Below are 18,717 nucleotides of genomic sequence, written 5' to 3'. Positions count from 1 at the left end.
GGACATGACTGCAGACCTGAGAAAATCAATTTCTGAGGCAACTCTTAGCCCTGCCTTCTAGTACGCCTTTGTTGCCACTGAGGCTTTATATGGCTCTTAGACCAATAGATGAAGTCCTGGGACTCAAACCCCTAACATTCTGGCGAAGGCTCTGGAGTACACCTGAGCTCCTCAAATATAGGCAGGAATTACTAGAAATTTTAAGCCTAGCAAAAGCGGGCAAAATTCCTTGGCTCAACTATATAAAAAATGAGCTGGGAAAGTTGGGGATTTTGCAACTGTGGACTGACCCGGAGACAGCCTGTACTAGGGTCTCACGAAAGCACCTAGTTAAACTCTATTATGATAGCAAATTAAGGGCTTCTATACAGAGTGTGTAAAGTGGAACCCTAATTGATTCTTTTTTAAAAGAAAAAGATTTTTACGCATTTGAGTCTGTGCTGGATGATATTTTTCCTATTTTAACTAGAAAGCTGTACTTACAGTGGAGGTATGGTATTCTGCCAATTAGAGCTTTTACTAGCAAATGGAGCACTTCCACTGCAAAATGTTGTCCGGGCTGTAATTATGACTTGGAAAATGACCTGCATATTATGTTTTTCTGTCCGACCTATAAAAAAGCAAGAAGGAATTGGCTTGTGCCGTTGTGCAGAAATTTGGGTTTTAACCAATGTATGCAGGCATATAGAATTTTAAAAACGGATTTATCCGCTATTATTATTATTATTATTGCTGAGATCACTTTTGACATTCCTCGCCTACAACCCATCGGGCCGGCTTCCAATCAAACATTACAGTATAATAGTGCGATGACACAGCCTCATGCCGTCAACCCGGGGGTACGGCGGCGCAGCGGAGTTCAAGTATACGAGATCCCGAAGGATATTGGAGGAGAAGGAAGGTCATATTTTACAAATTTGTGCGAATAAAAAGGTCCATAGTAAATAAATTCTGTATCCAGAAAAGGAACTAACAAAAACAAACCCCCCTGTAACTTGGTCGTCAGTGTACAGTACTGTAAGGTTCTAGGCAGTGCCGATGTGTGTACAGAGACTTAAACTCCTCAAGCGTCGTGACTTGGTTAGCAATGGCCAGTGTTATATATCCAAGGAGCTAGATTGTGTGGTTGGAGGAGGCTCACATAAATTTCCCCTGTAGTCATTCCATCTGGACCCTATTTCTACCCATTTGCGGGGACATCCTCTCGAGACATACACTGTCTTCTCCTGCAGCATACACCAGTCCATGTCACATTGCCAGTCCCTCAGTGTTGGCGGGTTAGGGTCCCCCCACAACCTTGCAATGTTCCTTTTAGCCACTACCAGCCCAAGTGTCACCCACAGCCTCCCTCTGTGCGTCAGGTCAGTGGGTTCCCAAATGTTAAGTAGACATTTTTTGGCCTCAGGTCTAATTTCAACCTCCCACACCTCCTGCATGCAGTGTACTACTCTCCCCCAGTACCGTTGCACTGTTTGGCACCCCCATAGGATATGAAAGAAGGTGCCCGCTACACCACATCCTCTGCGACAGAGTCCGTCTCCACCATTTCTCATCAATTGCAGCCTTGTACAAGAGATATACATTCTATGTAGAATTTTAAGTTGAATTAGGCGCAGTAGGGCAGAAATGGCCACCTCACGGGGGGAGGCCAGAGCAGACCTCCATTCCTCCTCATCAATTTCCAGCCCATCGGCAATCCATTTCTCTTTTAAGGGTAGTAGCAGGTCAGGGGAATTATTTATCAGCTTTTTGTACGTGAGAGATATGGCATGTTCTGGAATGTTTCCGTCTAATAGCCTGTCTTCCAGAGGGGAGCTTTGAGGCAGGGTGGTGTCAGGTGGAATGTGTGTCTGTAGGGAGTGTCGCACTTGTAAGTATCTGAAGTATTCGGTGTGCGACAGGTCGTACGTGGCCTGCAGTTGAGCGAACGTGTGAACCCCTTTAGGGCCCCAGATATATTTTATTTGGGAGATGCCTATAAGGTCCCAGTTCCGGAACCCTTTAGAACGGCCCAGGTTGCCTAACTTTTCGGACGCCTAGAGTGGTGTAGCCATGGTGAGGACCCCTGACCATCCCAATTGTTTCTGTGCTGTGTGCCATATCTGTACCGAGTGTTGTGTAGGCCCAGTAAGACGAAGTTTGCCCAGTGTAGAGTAGAGAGCTATTTCATAGTTTCCCCCAGGAAGTTGCCATCTGTCCATCCCATAGGCCGTATCATTCCCATCCACATAAGTCCCTTGATTAATCGCGGTGAGATGAGCCGCCCAGTAGTACTTGCGAATGTCGGGGTGGGCTATGCCACCGTCATACCACCCCAGTGTGAGTTTTGACAGAGCAATACGCGGGGCTCCCGCCCAAAGGAGGGTGCGCTGAGCTGCCTCGATCGCTGTAAAGTAAGCGTTAGGCACCTTATCTGGATAATTTTGAAGGGCATAGAGAAACCTGGGCAGCGCCATAATTTTGAACAAGGCAGCTCGGCCTAGTAATGATAATGGAAGGCCCTGCCAGGACTTGGCCTCTCGTTGGAGACGCCGTAGGGGAGGTAGGAGATTGCGCTCGTAGGACAGGGCCTTGTCCTTAGATATGAACACTCCCAGGTATTTGAAGTCGTCCTCTGCGACTGTGATGGGACAAGTGTCAGGGAGCTTCGGGGGGTCCCCGCTGAGGACGTATAGATACGATTTGCTCCAGTTGATGCTGAAGCCGGAATTTCGACCAAAGCTCGCAAAGATGTCAAGGGCCGCAAGGATGGACCGTCGTGGCTTAGAGAGGTAGAGGAGAATATCGTCCGCATAAAGGGATATTTTGTCTTCCCAGCCCGCCGCCCATTCTATTCCACGAAGGTAGACGTCCTGTCTGATCAGGCAGCTAGCGGTTCAAGGGAGAGGGCGAACAGGAGAGGAGAGAGGGGGCAGCCCTGCCGAGTTCCCCGCTCTAAAGTAAAGACCTCCGACACTTTGTTGTTCACAAGGACCTGTGCCAGGGGTTCCGTATAGAGGAGGCGAACCCACCCCACAAAATGGGGCCCAAAGCCTAGTTTACGCAGGACAGCGAACATATACGGCCACTCTAGGGTGTCAAACGCCATGGTGGCGTACAGGGAGACCACAACCGCATCTCCCTTTAATCTATGGCGTTGTCCGATCACCCCGTGTAGGCGTCTGAAATTTAGGGCCGTGTTTCGATGTGGCATAAAGCCTGACTGGTCAGGATGTACCAGTGTGCTCAGTATCGGTTTAAGCCTATTAGCGAGTGTTTTTGCCAGTATTTTGGGCTCCGCGTTGAGGAGGGAAATCGGCCTATAGGAGGCACAGGATTCAACAGGTCTTCCCTCTTTCAGGATAGCCACAATAGTAGCAATGCGCTGGTCTCGTGGCAGTACCCCTCCTTTCTGCTGGTGTTGAACATGGCTTTAAGGTGTTTGCTCATTACCTCAGGTTTAATCTTATATAATTCTATCGGGAGACCGTTGGGGCCCAGCGCTTTCCCCGGTCGGAGTTCCATCGTTGCACGTTGTATTTCGGCCACAGTGAGTGGGCTATCAATGGTTTCCCGGTCCTCATCCGACAGACACGGCATTCGGATATCAGCGAGGAGGGCTATAGAATCCTCCTCAGGGCGGTCAGACACCCTTGTATAGACCTGCTTGTAGTGTCTAGCAAACTCCTGAACCACATCTCTCAGCTCAGTGAGAATCGCCCCGGATTGATTATGTATTAGCAGCACAGTCTTCCTGGCCTGCTGTTTTTTGTCAAGCCAGGCGATAAGTTTTCCGGCTTTGTCACCCTGATCGTATAGCCTGCCCATTTTATGTCTAGCTATTGTCTGGGCCTCCTGGGAGACCAGTGCCCTATATTCCGCCAGCTTGAGTTGCCACTTGTGTCGGACCGTCCTTCCCTCTGTCTCGAGCGCTGCCGCCTCGAGCTCTGCCAGCTCCGCCTCAGCTGTGGTGACCTGACTGCGTTGTTCTCTTCGCCTGCCAGAGATGACTGATAGCGCTTCCCCCCTTACAACTGCCTTAAACGCCTCCCATACCGTGACAGGGGAGTCGACTGAACCCTCATTCTCCTCAAAGTATTGAGTGATAGAGGCCTCGATTTTCCCCCGCGTGTCATCATTCTGAAGGTGCCAGGGGCTGATAGGTGCCACGCACCCCTCCCTCCTTGCTCCGAACATGATGTGCGTTGTTACTGGGGAGTGGTCCGATATACCTCGCGTAAGAAGTGTTGCCTCTCGCACGAAAGTGTGATGTTGCATGACTGTGAGAATGTAATCAAGGCGGGAGAAGGTGTGATGTGGCCCAGAAAAGAAGGTGAATTGGCTGGCTGTGGGGTGAAGGTGGCGCCAAACGTCAGTAAGTCCGAAGGCCTAAAGAAACTCAGCCAACCATTGCTGTCCTTGGGGTATGGTTCTGGAGGGCTGTCTATCCACCATGCCCGACACCACCGAGTTGAAGTCCCCTCCCAGAACCAACTGCCCTTCAGGGAGGGAGAGTAGCAATTTGCCCAAGTCTGCAAAGGCAGAGGCCTGCAAGCCCGGCGGGACATACACCGAGAGCAAGTTCAGTATGTACCCCTCCCACCTGCCCGTGACCACCGTAAAGCGGCCCTGCGGATCCGATGTAGTGCGATCGATATGGAGGGGCAAGGAGCGGCGGACGAGAATTCCCACCCCTCTGGAGCCTTAGGTGAAGCCGGAGTGTGAGGCAAGCGTGTAACCCCCCCTGTTGAGGGCCTGACATGCGTTCCCCAGTAAGTGAGTTTCTTGCAGCATTACTACGTCAGGTTGGTGCCTTTTAATGAATTGTAAGACTATAGTGCGCTTGAGTCTGTCTCCAAGTCCATTCACATTCCAGCTCATTATTTTAAGGCTCTTTTCCCAGTTCCTAGCCATAACCATTACTCTAAAAGCAGTCCCTACTCAGCACTCCTGAACCAAGGAAGTCTTCACGAACATAACTCCTGTACGACCAAAACATACCTAGTACTTCCCAACCCTCCCCGGACCCCCCCCCCCTGCAGCAAAACTCTCCAACTCCATCGCCCACCCTGGTTCCCCCCCAAAAAGCTCTAACAGTGCAAACAGTAACATGCGTATCAGACAGTTGACTCCATGCTTCCCTTCTAGTATCAACCACCCACATCCCGCCCACCTCTGCGAAAACAAACCCCCCCCTCCCTGCCCCCTGCTCCGTGGGTTTCAAACTACCCACCACCCCAATTAGCAGAGCGCCTGTCGCCCAACCCTATCCTGGTGGAACACCGAGGAACTTCTAACTCGGGGTTAACATGGCCAGCTCCGTCCCGGCCGCCCTCCCGCCGTGTCCCAGGTCAATCAGCCCCCGGGCCTGGGGCTCATGAGTACATAGGGGGGCCCGTCCCTTAAACCCCGGGCAGGCCCCGCATTGTCCCCTCGGAGTGCCCAGGCGTACAGACAATCACATTGTATACATTACTGTCCGGCTTCTTCCAAGTCCAGCGTGTGCCGCCTCATCTCGCTGTGTGATCTCCGGATGAGTCCCAGCGGGGACTGTTCGACCTCGAACGCCAGGATCGTTGGCTCTGCTCAACATTCTCAACTCCTGCTGACGCCGATCCCGGGGAGGGGTGTACTGTGTCTCTCCACTGTCCGCCTTTTTGAAAAGGGTGGGCTACTGCAAGTGTTGTGTCAATCCACTCCTGTACCGTCGCTGGAGAGGTGAAGAAGTAAGACTTGCCGCCATGTATAATCTTTAGTTTTGCGGGAAAGAACATCATGTATCGGACTCCGTGGTCCCGTAGTGCCGCCTTGACCCCCTGGAAGGAGCGTCTCTCCTGTTGCACCTGCAGCGTAAAGTCAGGGAAAAAACGAATTGTGGATCCCTCGTACTGTAGGTCCCCATGTTGTCTGGCAGCCTGTAGGATCACATCCCGGTCTCGATAATTGAGGATTTTAGCGATAATTGTTCGCGGTGGGGCTCCAGGCTTGGGTTTGGGAATAGGGGCCCGGTGGGCTCGCTCAACAGTAAATATCTTGGAGAGCCTCTTGGGTTTAAGATGGCGGAGAATCAAGTCTTCGAGAAACAGCTCCGTACTATCACCCTCCAGTTCTTCCTCTACGCCCACCACGCGTATGTTGCTCCTCCGAGCCCTACCTTCCTGGTCATCAAGCCGAAGTGCCATCTGTTGGTGCTGGTGGACAAGCTCGCTGACCCTGCGTTCAAGCTTCTTCTCCGACTCCTGAAGGGCCTTTATGTCCATTTCGTTGGTTTTCGAGCGGTCCGTGGTCTTCCCCAAATCGGTGCGGAGCAGATTCACTTCGATCGTAATCTTGTCCATCTTCGTCTCGAGGCTGGTGCCTAGGGTCTGGATCGCCGCCATTATGGATGTTAGGGAGGGCTCCGCCTGCCCCGTGCCTTCCTTCGTTGCCCCCCTCCCGGTCTGCGTCGGCGTTTTAGGCACCGTATACTGATCAAGTTTGTTGGTTTGGGACACCACACCCCCTTTGGGCTGCATGGTCGAGCTGGTGCCCCTGGGGCCGGATGGTCCGTCACCCACCTTCTTGCGGGCCGCCGCCAGTTCAGCTCCACTCCCCATCACCAACAGACCGCCACCAGGATTGTAGGCACTGCCCAAGGTCTCTATCAGCTCGGGCCAGCTGCCAGGGTCGCACTCCAAGACTCTACTCTGCAACACTCTATTCTATGCCACTGTTCTCCACGCCACTGCACTCCATGCTACTCTACACCATTGTACTCTATGTCACTCAATTTTACTCTGCACTTCTGCTCTCAATGGCACTCTTCTCTGTACCATTCTACACCACTGCACTCCACAACACTCTACTCTGCAATACTGCACTCTCTGCTACTGAACTCTCTGCCACTCTACTTAGCACCACTGCACTCTATGCCAATCCACTCTACTCTGCCACAGTCTACTGCACTCCATACCAATGCACTCTATGCTACTACACTCTATGCTTCTTGACCCTGCCCCACTCCACTCTATGCCAATGCACTCTACTCCACTATACTCTACTATGCACCACTGCAATCTTCCCCTTTGTACTCTAAAACACTACAGTCTGGGCCACTCTAATCTTCTAAACACCACCTCATTCCACGTCACTCCTAATGCCTCATATCTGCCTACTTGAAAATGTTTCAAACAAGATGTAAAATGAAACATTGAAATTGGTAGTGAGATAAATCCCTGAATCATCCATACGGCTGATGGTGTCTCAGCTACTGCGAAGAACAATTTTTCTAAATGCTCTCTAGTTTACATTGTGAAAGGCATGTCTTTTTTGCCATTATATTTTTAGGTGTGTGTTGAATCATAAGGGCAACGATAAATCAATCATAGTCAGGTATTTCCATGGCACGTGAATTGATGTTAAAACCTGAAATGTCCAACTCAATTGAACAATCGATCTCAGCTGACTATTTCCATGCAGGAGGGGAGACATATAATTCTGTATTTTGTTGAATGTAAGTGATATAATATTATTTAGAGAATAAATACAAGTTGACAATGTGGGCATGCTATTATCCAGGACAGCTAAAGCCTTTTACAAATTAGCCCTGCAATTTCCCTCAAAATTTCTGCAGCTTCCTGCTGGGAAACTTCCCAAATGTAATTGTATATGCTGTATAAAAATAGTATAGGACGTGGTGATTTAGGACCCAACGAGAAACCATGTAAATCCATGTCATCAGAATAGAGAGATAAGTGTTCGTTAACTGTAGGTAAAGGTGAATGCTGTAACCATTGCTGACATAACTTCCCTACACTGTAGGTAGTAACCACTCCTGAATGTTGTGTCTCCAAATGTCAGGGGTCTGGTCTGCTTGCTTTAAAACTCTTTGTGAAGTTTAAAAAACATACTTGACAGCTATCAGTTTCTATTGGCCACACAAACTACTTGTCTTACCCCGAAAGTGAAAAATGATATGTACCATATTATTGAGCTGCTCTTCTGTGAAATTTGGAATGTGTTGTCAATTGTCAAAATATGCAAAAGAGGGCGTCTTCATGTCTCATTTTAGCCAAACCCAGGCAGGTGGTTTGCTGTACTGTCTTGTGCAGAAAAATAATTTATCTAGGTGTTAGATAAGCTCTAGATAAAGCATCACTGTTCTAGAGATGACAAATTTGAGTTCCTCAAACTGATTTTTAACTCAATGTTGTCTTTCCAAAATTCATAGCCTTGCATGGACTGCTGGGAAATGAATGAATCCAAATACATTGAGTTTGCCTGGGTCCATATATTTTTCATCACTGGTAAAGGGTTACATTTAAAATAATAAGAAACTGGATCTAAAGGGTGTGTTCTAGAAAATGCTCAAACCTTTGCAGGTATGTGTTTGAACTACCCAAAAGGGTGTAAAATGTCTTTCTTATTTTGTGTAATTGAAGCTGCATGTGGAGTACTAGCTCTGTGTAACTAATGGTGTAAATAATGACAATAACACAACATTTCACCATAATTAGAAGAATTAAGATATACACCCTCAGTTTCAAATACTGTATAATATTCTAGTTCAGAAAGCGTGCTTTTCACAGTGGTAACATCCCAGTCATTAGAAATACCACCAGGAGTGTTAACCTCATCCATGGAAATTTTAAATACATAAGGAATTTGCAATGTTTCTGTAGGACCAAGAATGTCAAATGGGACCTTATCCCAAACAATTCCATCCAGGACAGGAAATGCAGAAATGTTCACAAGGTACAAGTCTCCTCGGACTTTATGTGAAGAAAAATGAGGCTTCAGTATCTGAGCTACCAGTTCAACAGCAGAGCATTTTGGAAGATAATGTCCATTTTGGAGCAAAACTAATATTGTGACAAAGCCAATCCCAAATTAATATGAAAAGCAGTGAAATGTCAATCCATACATAGGACTACAGTGGAGTTAAATGTCTGTTTCAGCCAGAAAAGGAAAGCCTGTATCCCATGCAATGAAGTGTGAGACAAATCTGAAGAAAAGTCATCAATGTCGGCAAAATAGTCAGAGGCAGTCGGCAAAAACATGGAGCTCACAGAAGAAAGTTGAACTGGTTGGTACCTCCAAAGGTGGTTGATAATAAACAACTTCTTGTTTGCAATGGTAGTCGAAGTCTGTGAATTCACATATCGTGTGTTTACGATGTTAGCAGCAGTAACAGGAAGTAGTAGAACTTCAGTATCTGACATCACCTTCAGGGGAGTAGCAATTTCTGTAATATTTAATGCTTGTGGAGGTATTTGCCTCATGGTAGTAAGAGGAGACAGGTAACTACTCAAGAGCCTTCATGGTCTACTATGTAGGACTAGACACATGGTGTGTTTTAATATGGTAGATAGACACAAATCATTTCTTCCTACAACCAGCAAGCGATTGCAAAATCACAGTTCTGGTAACTGCTTTGGCAAGGACTGGCTCCTAGTGGTCTGTATGTGTCAGGCTGGCAGAGGACAGACAATACATTAGAGGATATTACAGATGATCTCCCATGAAAGATTACAGAGGATGCCTCCTCTAGCGTACATTCACCTGGCCTTTTTTTGCAGGAACCAACGCACGTCAGGTAGCAGAGAGTGGGACATTCAGAAGTACCTTCTTTACTCATGTGACCGGAATTGGAAGCAGAGTAGCTTTGATCATTCAGGACGTGGTCCCTTTAAATTTGACAGTGAAGAAAGTCACAGGGCTGATGCTGATGAGGACACAGGGATCCCCGCAGGGCTGGAGACCGGAGGAATAGAGAAAAGGAGACCGCAGTGTGAGGCTGTCAGGATGAGAAGCGCTGGATGACTCCGGAGACGCCGATGCACATAGAGTGCGGCTTGGGAGAGAGACAACTGGATGAGGTGAAAGGAGTCATGGAGAATACAGGAAGCCACTGACAACATGCAGTGCCTAGCCACACTCCCAGAGGTGCTTGGCTGTCCCAGGTACGGGCTCAACTTCTGGGAAGACATGATAGATGGGACGGGGCTATCACAGTTCGGGAGAGAGTCACGCACCTTCCAGTATCCAGCTGTATAGTGGGATATTTGCACTAAAACAATTTCTTGGATTTCAGTAAAACTAACAGGGCCACAAGTTGTAACTGGTTCATTGTGTGGCCATGACTGACACAAATCCACGGTATGAGGCTGGGAACTGTATCATTTGGTGGTGGGTTTCTTTTTTTCTTCATATTTAATTGTTTCTTTTTTCTTCGTATTTAATTGTTTTCATTATGGATAGAGAAAACTATCTCTAATTTTTGCCTAGTGAAGTGAACTGGGCTGTCTTGTGGTTATATTCCCCAACCACAAGACCAGAATACCAGGTGGAGAAAACCAGTGTATGCTTATGTTTTATGTTCACCTGGTCATGTAGACGTGGCATGAGGGCACAAACCGGTGTTAATCCCTAACCTGTCCAAATTATGCAGTCTGTCGGGAGAGGTAACCTGCTGATCTGCTGTTTCAACTTGAATAAAATTATTAGTTGCTCTCACAAATAGAAACTCTTAAAGATTCTGGCAAACTATCGTGACCTCTGTCGTCCTGTCTGGCAGTGTCAATCCCCACTCCTTGTTCTGAAGTAGTGTTCTCAATATATGTGACATATTTAATGAAAATACCTGCCACTTACTACTTTTTGAAATAGGATTTTTGTTGTGGTAGTTTGTCTTCCTTTTTTATGATGATGTCAGATGAGCATTGTGATTCCTTTCTCAGTTTCACATACTCTTATTTTTTGCGCTTTGAAGTTATCCCCTCTCCAAGTATTTGTCAGGCGAGTCCTGAAAAGTATGAGAAGGATGTGTATCAGTATACTGATGCCTATCAGGCTGTTTAATTGATTCACAGTTATTCAAGTTATAACACTTTTCAGTGGACTCCGGTGGCAGAGATCCACCCCGTATTTTTGATTATTCTTACATTTTTTTATTTATCCCTGCATTTTTAAGAAGGCTTGTGCCTATTTAGTATTATCTTTTTCAGACTTGCACTTAAGCATTGCCTTATTTGTTCTGGGTCCCAAATTATCTCAACCTATAGATGTAAAGGTTTCAGCAATATCTTTTGGTAGTTTGCATTCCAGCTCTGTTAAGGAAGCCTGCGTTAAGTGCTGGTGTACTGCCAGTGCTGCTGCTTTTCTTCCTATGGTACTTAAAGGAATTGAGGTGACGGTAGCATAATTGTCAATTATTTTCATTCCCAAATCCAGAGTAGGGGCAGCCCCCTATTCATTTTGAATTTGTTTTAGCATGTCAGACAAATCAGTGATGGATGGTGTACCATGTGTAATGGTATATATTACAGCAAAGATTGTCCCCTTTATGTATGTATGTATGTATCCCGTATTTGTATAGCGCTAAACTGTCACCCAAAGGGTATCCTGGCGCTTGACTCTTTAGGACCATACGCGATGTTACACTGCCACAATGTTTACATTATCCTAGGAAAAAGATGAGTTTTTAATCCTTTTTTAAAAGAGGAAAATTCCCCAGCACTTCTGAGGAACAGTGGTAAAGAATTCCACAGTTTGGCTGCAGCGAATCCGAAGGAGCGTCCGCCCATCCGAATCCTCAAAATCTTGGGGACTACCACCAGGCATGCCAACAAAGAACGCAGAGGACTGGCTGGCGTATACCAAGAAAACAGCTCCTGCAGCGGAGACGGCCCCTGACCATGAAGGGCCCTAAAGACTAAGCATGATGCTTTAAAATAAATGCGCTGGCGAATTGGCAGCCAGTGAAGGTCCATAAGCGCCAAAGAAGAGGAGTCAGATCGCAATTGAGAGAGAGCCATCCTGGCGGCCATGTTCTGTATTCGCTGCAGCTTACCAATCAGGGTGTCGGCGCACCCAGAAGTAGTGCGTTGTAATAATCAAGCCTGCTTAAGATGATGCTACACACTGCCTCTGGTCGGGCATGGACCAGAAGCATGGGAAGGATCCTGCGTAACGTGCGAAGCAGCATCATACAAGTAGCCACTGTTTTATTCACAAACGCATCCAGCTGTAAGTTAGATCCGAACATAACAACCAAATTCCGAACAGAATCTGCTGCCACGACAGTATCCTGAGAGGAAATAGGCCAAAAATCCGTTGGCAAGGGCCGTGGGGTGTGATCCATGGAACAATGCAATACCTCCGTTTTTGAGCTATTGAATTGCAGAGAGTTTTGACGCAGCCATTCCGCAGTAGCCGTCATGCAGCAGTGGAAAGTCTCCTGAGACACAGCATCCCTACCCTCAAAAGAGAAGATAAGCTGCGTGTCATCAGCGTAGTTGATAACCGCAATACCAAAAGACTTTATCAGCCTGACCAGAGACGGAGATACAGATTCAATAAAATAGGGCTGATAGCCGACCCTTATGGTACACCCTGCCCTACTTTCTTGATGTCAGATCTGTAGGGCGGCAAGGCTACCACCTGGTGTCTATCACCAAGATAGGAGACCAACCAGTCCCGAGCCAGGCTGGCCACCCCGATTTCCTCCAGTCTGCTGACCAGAATGATGTGACTGACCGTATCGAACGCGGCCGACATATCGAGCAGCACTAAGAAGGCTGTCCGACCAGAGTTGACTCGCGAACGTAGGTCGTCCAGAACGACCACCAGTGCGGACTCAGTACCATGAGCCGGCCTGAAGCCAAACTGAGCCACATCCAGGCAGATATTAGTCTCCATGAAGCTGGACAGATGTTTGGTGACCAACTTGGGACACTCATCCACTGGGGCAACTATACCTAGTGGCAGGCACATTGTGAGAATTCTGTGGTCCAGTGTAGGGAAACACTGCTTCAAGCTAGTTGGCTTTTTGTGCAGTCCAGAACAGAATTTCCTCCTGTCTAGTGGAAACTTTACCCATAATTGCGTTGATAGGTACTGGACTAATTGCTGGCATGGCTAAAGATGGCTGCACAGCTTGAACATCCCTTGCTGGTGTTGCTGTTAATGTTTGCATAACAAACTATGTCAAACGTCTGTACAGTCTGAGCTTGAAACATGGAGCTCTACACCGATTAGTGCTGCTAATGTAGGATATGGTGAATAGCCAACTAGGACTGACAAAGGTGCTCTCTCATTGCAGAGAGGAGCCAGTCTTACACTGCTAAGTGCATGTGGCAAGCGCCTTGGAATCAATTCATATGTTTCTGATCTGTATTTCCAAATCTTCATAGGCTCTGCATTGTTCTGTTATCACAGCTGTGGTGTATGTGACAAATGTTTTGTGTATTTGCACCTACTGCAGGAATAGTGACCCATACATAGAATTCCTCTGTTTGTTATGCTTCAAGAATTTCTACCATGATGGTAACATCTCTTTAGGAAAAAAGGATCTGCTTTTATAGTTACTCCTACTTTTGCTTGGTGTCAGTATGTTTTTGATCCAGCATGACTGGGATCCTTCAAATTAGGACCCCAGTCACTATGTTTTCTCCCTATATTGACCATGGTAAGTATGCTTATACATCCACAATTGGCTACTGGTGTACCCTTGTACGTCCCTAGTACATGCTACTAAGGTACCCAGGGCATAGGTACACCAGGGGTCTCCTACGGGTTGACCCATGGGAGTTCACTTAAACTGGTCACTGCACTTAAAACCTCTAGGTCACTCCTATTGCAGGCTCTTGGGTGCTCAGTGCAGGGTGCTTGGTTATAAGCATGAGGGTGCCGCTGCATGAACAGAACACCACTAAAAACTACTGAGTTGATTCTCCAGACTTGGTAAGTGTGGTCATCCATTTTAATACATATAGTGTACATCAGTCATTAGGAGATGTCTAACTATATAATGTCTCCACCGAATCCAGTAATGTTTGGTATCAAACATTTTGGAATCATACGCCAACATTGATTCCAATATTGAAAGTATGAGACCATGTACTTGGGGACTCCCTAGAAGTACCTCCCTATACTGCAGGTAACAGTATTTCAGGGTCTAACAGCAAGCTAGTGCTGTTGCTGACCACAGACGTGATACTTCCCTCCTGCTGCGGAGCCAAACTCCAGCAGGGAAAGGTAGAAAAATAGGTTTCCTATCACAGGGATGTGTGACCCCCACTCAGACAGGACTTAGTGTATTTGGCTGGGCTGGTGGTGCTTGTCAGCGCCACTAGACAGCTTTGAAGGACACATTTGGTGCCCTCCTTGCATACTCCAGTTTGAGACAGTTCAGGGACCCCTTGGCTCCCACTCTGGCATGAAACTGGGCAAAGGACATGGGAGTATCCTCCCTTCTGTCCAGCCCGTCCTCTGAGAGGGACCCCTGAGTCATTCTAACCCTTTTCCTAGGGTACTTAAGAACTTACCTGTGGGCAGTTCCTTAGATTCATCATGAGACAAGCCTCAAGACTGAAACCACATCACTCTTCGGCTGTCTAGACATTTGGTCTTTGCTGGACTTTGCCTGGAACCAAGACTGCACCAAGGAAGACTCATGCTGCTCCTGATCTTGCTGTTTTGAAAAGTCTTCTTCGTTGTCTGTGGTTGTGCATCTTCCAGGATCTTTACCAGACCTGTGGGCATCAAGGACACCCGAAGTAATCTCCCTTGGAGTGGATGGAGTCACTCCCAAGCATCTGCAGGCTCCGCAATGAAGCTGACCAGTCTGCTGCTCCTGTCATCCTATGGACTTCCCGAGGCTCAGCAACACAGGTGGTGGTTCTGCAACTCCCTCGACCTCTGAATTGTCCTCGCTGTAATTTTGAGGCCAGTATCCATTGTCAGAACTGAGGTGACGGAACCTCTGTGCATTTCGTTGACTTGCTGTTGCCAAAGCTTGTTATCTTTGGAATCCAGAGATCATCGGGCTACAGAAAGCTCCAGCATCTCTTCCTGCCAAGTATATCATTCTCGCTGCATCCTCTGCACTGTGAGTTCTCATTCTTGATGAACTTCTCGAGGTCCTCTTGTGATTCCTGTGCCTTTGGCCTGTGGGTCATCCTGAGGGTCTTTTCCTGCTTCTGTGGGCTCCCCTGCTTTCTCGGGCCTGCTCTGACTCTCCTGCTGTCCCTTGCTGGTCCCAACATTGCTCCTTATTCATTCCCCACACCATTTGTGGCTACCAAGGCTTGTTGGTGTTACCCAGTCACCGACATCTGATGTGGGACAGCTTGTGCATGGCTTCTGGTCTTCCTCAGCATCTCCTGGTCCTCACAGCTGCAGCGACAAGGTCACCATCGACTCGCCTGAACCGTTTGACGTCGGTGAGCATTACTCTTCCGTGCCTCCTGGTAACTACCGAGTGGCATAGACACTATCCCCTCTGCTTGAGGTGCTTCACTTCTAGAATCCCCCCTTGAATTCCATCGGACTACTTCATCCTTCTTCTCCTTCATCCTTCTTCTCCAGAGTTTTCCGCCTTGATGAGCAAATGAGCGCCCTTTCATGCAAGACAAGCAGAACCTAGGCACAATTTAAAATGGCACAGTGCATGGATCTCAAACAATGAGAGGGATGACCTAATTCCTAGCTACATTGCAGTACGCCATCTTAACCCCTAACCTTCCAGGGTACCAGATGATATCTGCAACCTCAGAACATAACCACTCTAGTTCCCCAATGAAATCGTGGAAACAGATCAACCCTTTCACTGTTACTCAGGCATGCCCAAAGAGAGACACAAGAAAGATGAAAATTGGCTTTTCAAACATTTATTGAAGCAATTGTAATCTTCTGAAAAAAGTGTAAGCTGCAATTATTAGGATAAAAGAAAGCATTGTACCCAGCATTACAAGAATGGTGAAAATGATAAGCAGTTCAACCATTATAATGTTGCAGTGTGATTATGATTATATTATATATATAGTCCTACCTAATACTACCTACACTATTGAGAGCATAGCGGGAGTAACCTTTGCCAAATTTCTTTGGACTACCAAATCCCCATACCTCTTTATAATGTATCAGGAAGCTGATCTGATATAGAGCATGCTGCCATCCTTTGCAGGATAGAGGTAAGCATCAGCAGGGCTGCATCTCAGTCAAAGGCACAACTTTCAAGGATAATCCTCAGAAGTGCTCCTCTTCTGAATTTTGCTCAGAGGTGGTTTATTTAATAAAAGCAGTGTTCCTATTGTACTCTGTCAGAGGTGTGGCTCTAATGTGATTGCTTTTCTTGTGACTCAGAGCTGTCACCAACTGGACAATAGCAAAGGGCATCGCTTTCAGTGTTCCTTAGCCTTGGACAGAGTGTAGGAATGACATGATAACATGCTTTACTAAACAATGTGCTGCAAAAAGAATTATTTTCACATGTGTTATCATGTAAGTGCAAGGCACGTAAAATGGTACAGTTGAGAAAAAGATCCAAGTTTAAAAATGTAACTAAAATGGAGACTTGTGCAGGGGCCCTATTTAACCTTCCAACAGAAAGAATTAAGGACCATCTGGCACATGCATCAACGTAGGCTTTTGCAATTCCTAAATAACGATTTTTAAGGAATCGCTATTTAGGAATTGCAAAAGCCTATGCATGTAGGAATCGCTATAAAAAAAGCGATTCCTAAACATTCCTTAATTGCTACTCACAAATTGCTAGTCCCAATTAAGGAATGCTGTCCCATTCATTCCTATGGGCCTACAAGCCCATGCAACTCCCTCGACCTCTGAATTGTCCTCGCTGTAATTTTGAGGCCAGTATCCATTGTCAGAACTGAGGTGACTGAACCTCTGTGCATTTCGAAGGATGAAGGAGAAGAAGGATGAAGTAGTCCAATGGAATTCAAGGGGGGATTCTAGAAGTGAAGCACCTCAAGCAGAGGGGATAGCATCTATGCCACTCGGTAGTTACCAGGAGGCATGGAAGAGTAATGCTCACCGACGTCAAACTGTTCAGGCGAGTCTATGGTGACCTTGTCGCTGCAGCTGTGAGGACCAGGAGATGCTGAGGAAGACCAGAAGCCATGCACAAGCTGTCCCACATCAGATGTCAGTGACTGGGTAACACCAACAAGCCTTGGTAGCCACAAATGGTGTGGGGAATGAATAAGGAGCAATGTTGGGACCAGCAAGGGACAGCAGGAGAGTCAGAGCAGGCCCGAGCAAGCAAGGGAGCCCACAGAAGCAGGAAAAGACCCTCAGGATGACCCACAGGCCAAAGGCACAGGAATCACAAGAGGACCTCGAGAAGTTCATCAAGAAGGAGAACTCACAGTGCAGAGGATGCAGCGAGGATGATATACTTGGCAGGAAGAGATGCTGGAGCTTTCTGTAGCCCGAGGATCTCTGGAGTGCAAAGCCAACAAGCTTTGGCAACAGCAAGTCAACGAAATGCACAGAGGTTCAGTCACCTCAGTTCTGACAATGGATACTGGCCTCAAAATTACAGTGAGGACAATTCAGAGGTCGAGGGAGTTGCATGGGCTTGTAGCCCATAGGAATGAATGGGACAGCATTCCTTAATTGGGACTAGCAATTTGCGAGTAGCAATTAAGGAATGTTTAGGAATTGCTTTTTTTTATAGCGATTCCTACATGCATAGGCTTTTGCAATTCCTAAATAGCGATTCCTTAAAAATCGTTATTTAGGAATCGCAAAAGCCTACGTTGATGCATGTGCCAGATGGTCCTTAATTCTTTCTGTTGCAAGGTTAGATAGGGCCCCTGCACAAGTCTCCATTTTAGTTACATTTTTAAACTTGGATCTTTTTCTCAACTGTGCCATTTTACGTGCCTTGCACTTACATGATAACATATGTGAAAATAATTCTTTTTGCAGCACATTGTTTAGTAAAGCATGTTATCATGTCATTCATACACTCTGTCCAAGGCTAAGGAACACTGAAAGCGATGCCCTTTGCTATTGTCCAGTTGGAGTCACTAGAAAAGCAATCACATCAGAGCCACATCTCTGACAGAGTACAATAGGAACACAGTGCATTTTTCAAAGTTTTTGCAAATTACCATGACGTTCAAGTTCATGATAATTTGCTACTCATATTAGCGAAATCACTAATTTTTTAACTTTCAGGCATTGCATTTAAAGAATCTCAATTTGAGATTCCTTAAATGCAATTGCAAATTAAGGAATCGCAAGTTAGAGATTCCTTAAATTGCGATTTTTGTTTTTGGGATGATGCATCCCAAATGCAAAAATACCGGTGACAAAGGGGCGGATTCTGAGAATCTGCCCGTTTGCGACCGGTTTTTGGTTTGATGCATAGGGCCCCATAGGTATCAGGCCATTTTCCCGTTTGCAAATGGGCAGATTCTCAGAATCGCCCCGTGTGCGAATTGGAAAAAGCGTTTTGGGATGTATCATCCCAAAAGGCCATTGCAAAATTTGCGATTCCCTATTTTGCAAATGCAATTAAAGAATGGTAAATTGCGATTACTTAAATTCAATACTGGAAGCACCAGAAATTTGCTATTTAGCCTTAAGGAATTGCAAATCACCACCAACTTCAAGTTGGTGGTAATTTGCGATTTTCTTTAAAAAAGGACTTTTTAGATTTTTTAAAAGTGCCATATATCACACACACAAGCATTTAGGATGTAGAAAAAGTTTTTCTGGATCAACACTACACGGGAGTACCCCGGGACCCTTTTGTCTGTACAGATAGTACATGGACACAAATACCTGTTGATGTTGACATTAGTCCTTTGAAGCAAATATGAATGCATATATGAATCTTCTGACCGCATGACTGCTGAATAAAATAATTAGCCTTGAGAAAGCCCAGGCTAAAAATCGCCACGAAGGGCAAAACACGTATCGGCTGTTCCATTTCTCCAAAAAAGT

This window comes from Lissotriton helveticus, chromosome 2_2, assembly GCF_964261635.1.
Source record: "Lissotriton helveticus chromosome 2_2, aLisHel1.1, whole genome shotgun sequence".
Taxonomy (NCBI): domain Eukaryota; kingdom Metazoa; phylum Chordata; class Amphibia; order Caudata; family Salamandridae; genus Lissotriton; species Lissotriton helveticus.
This window is presented reverse-complemented; position numbering follows the sequence as displayed.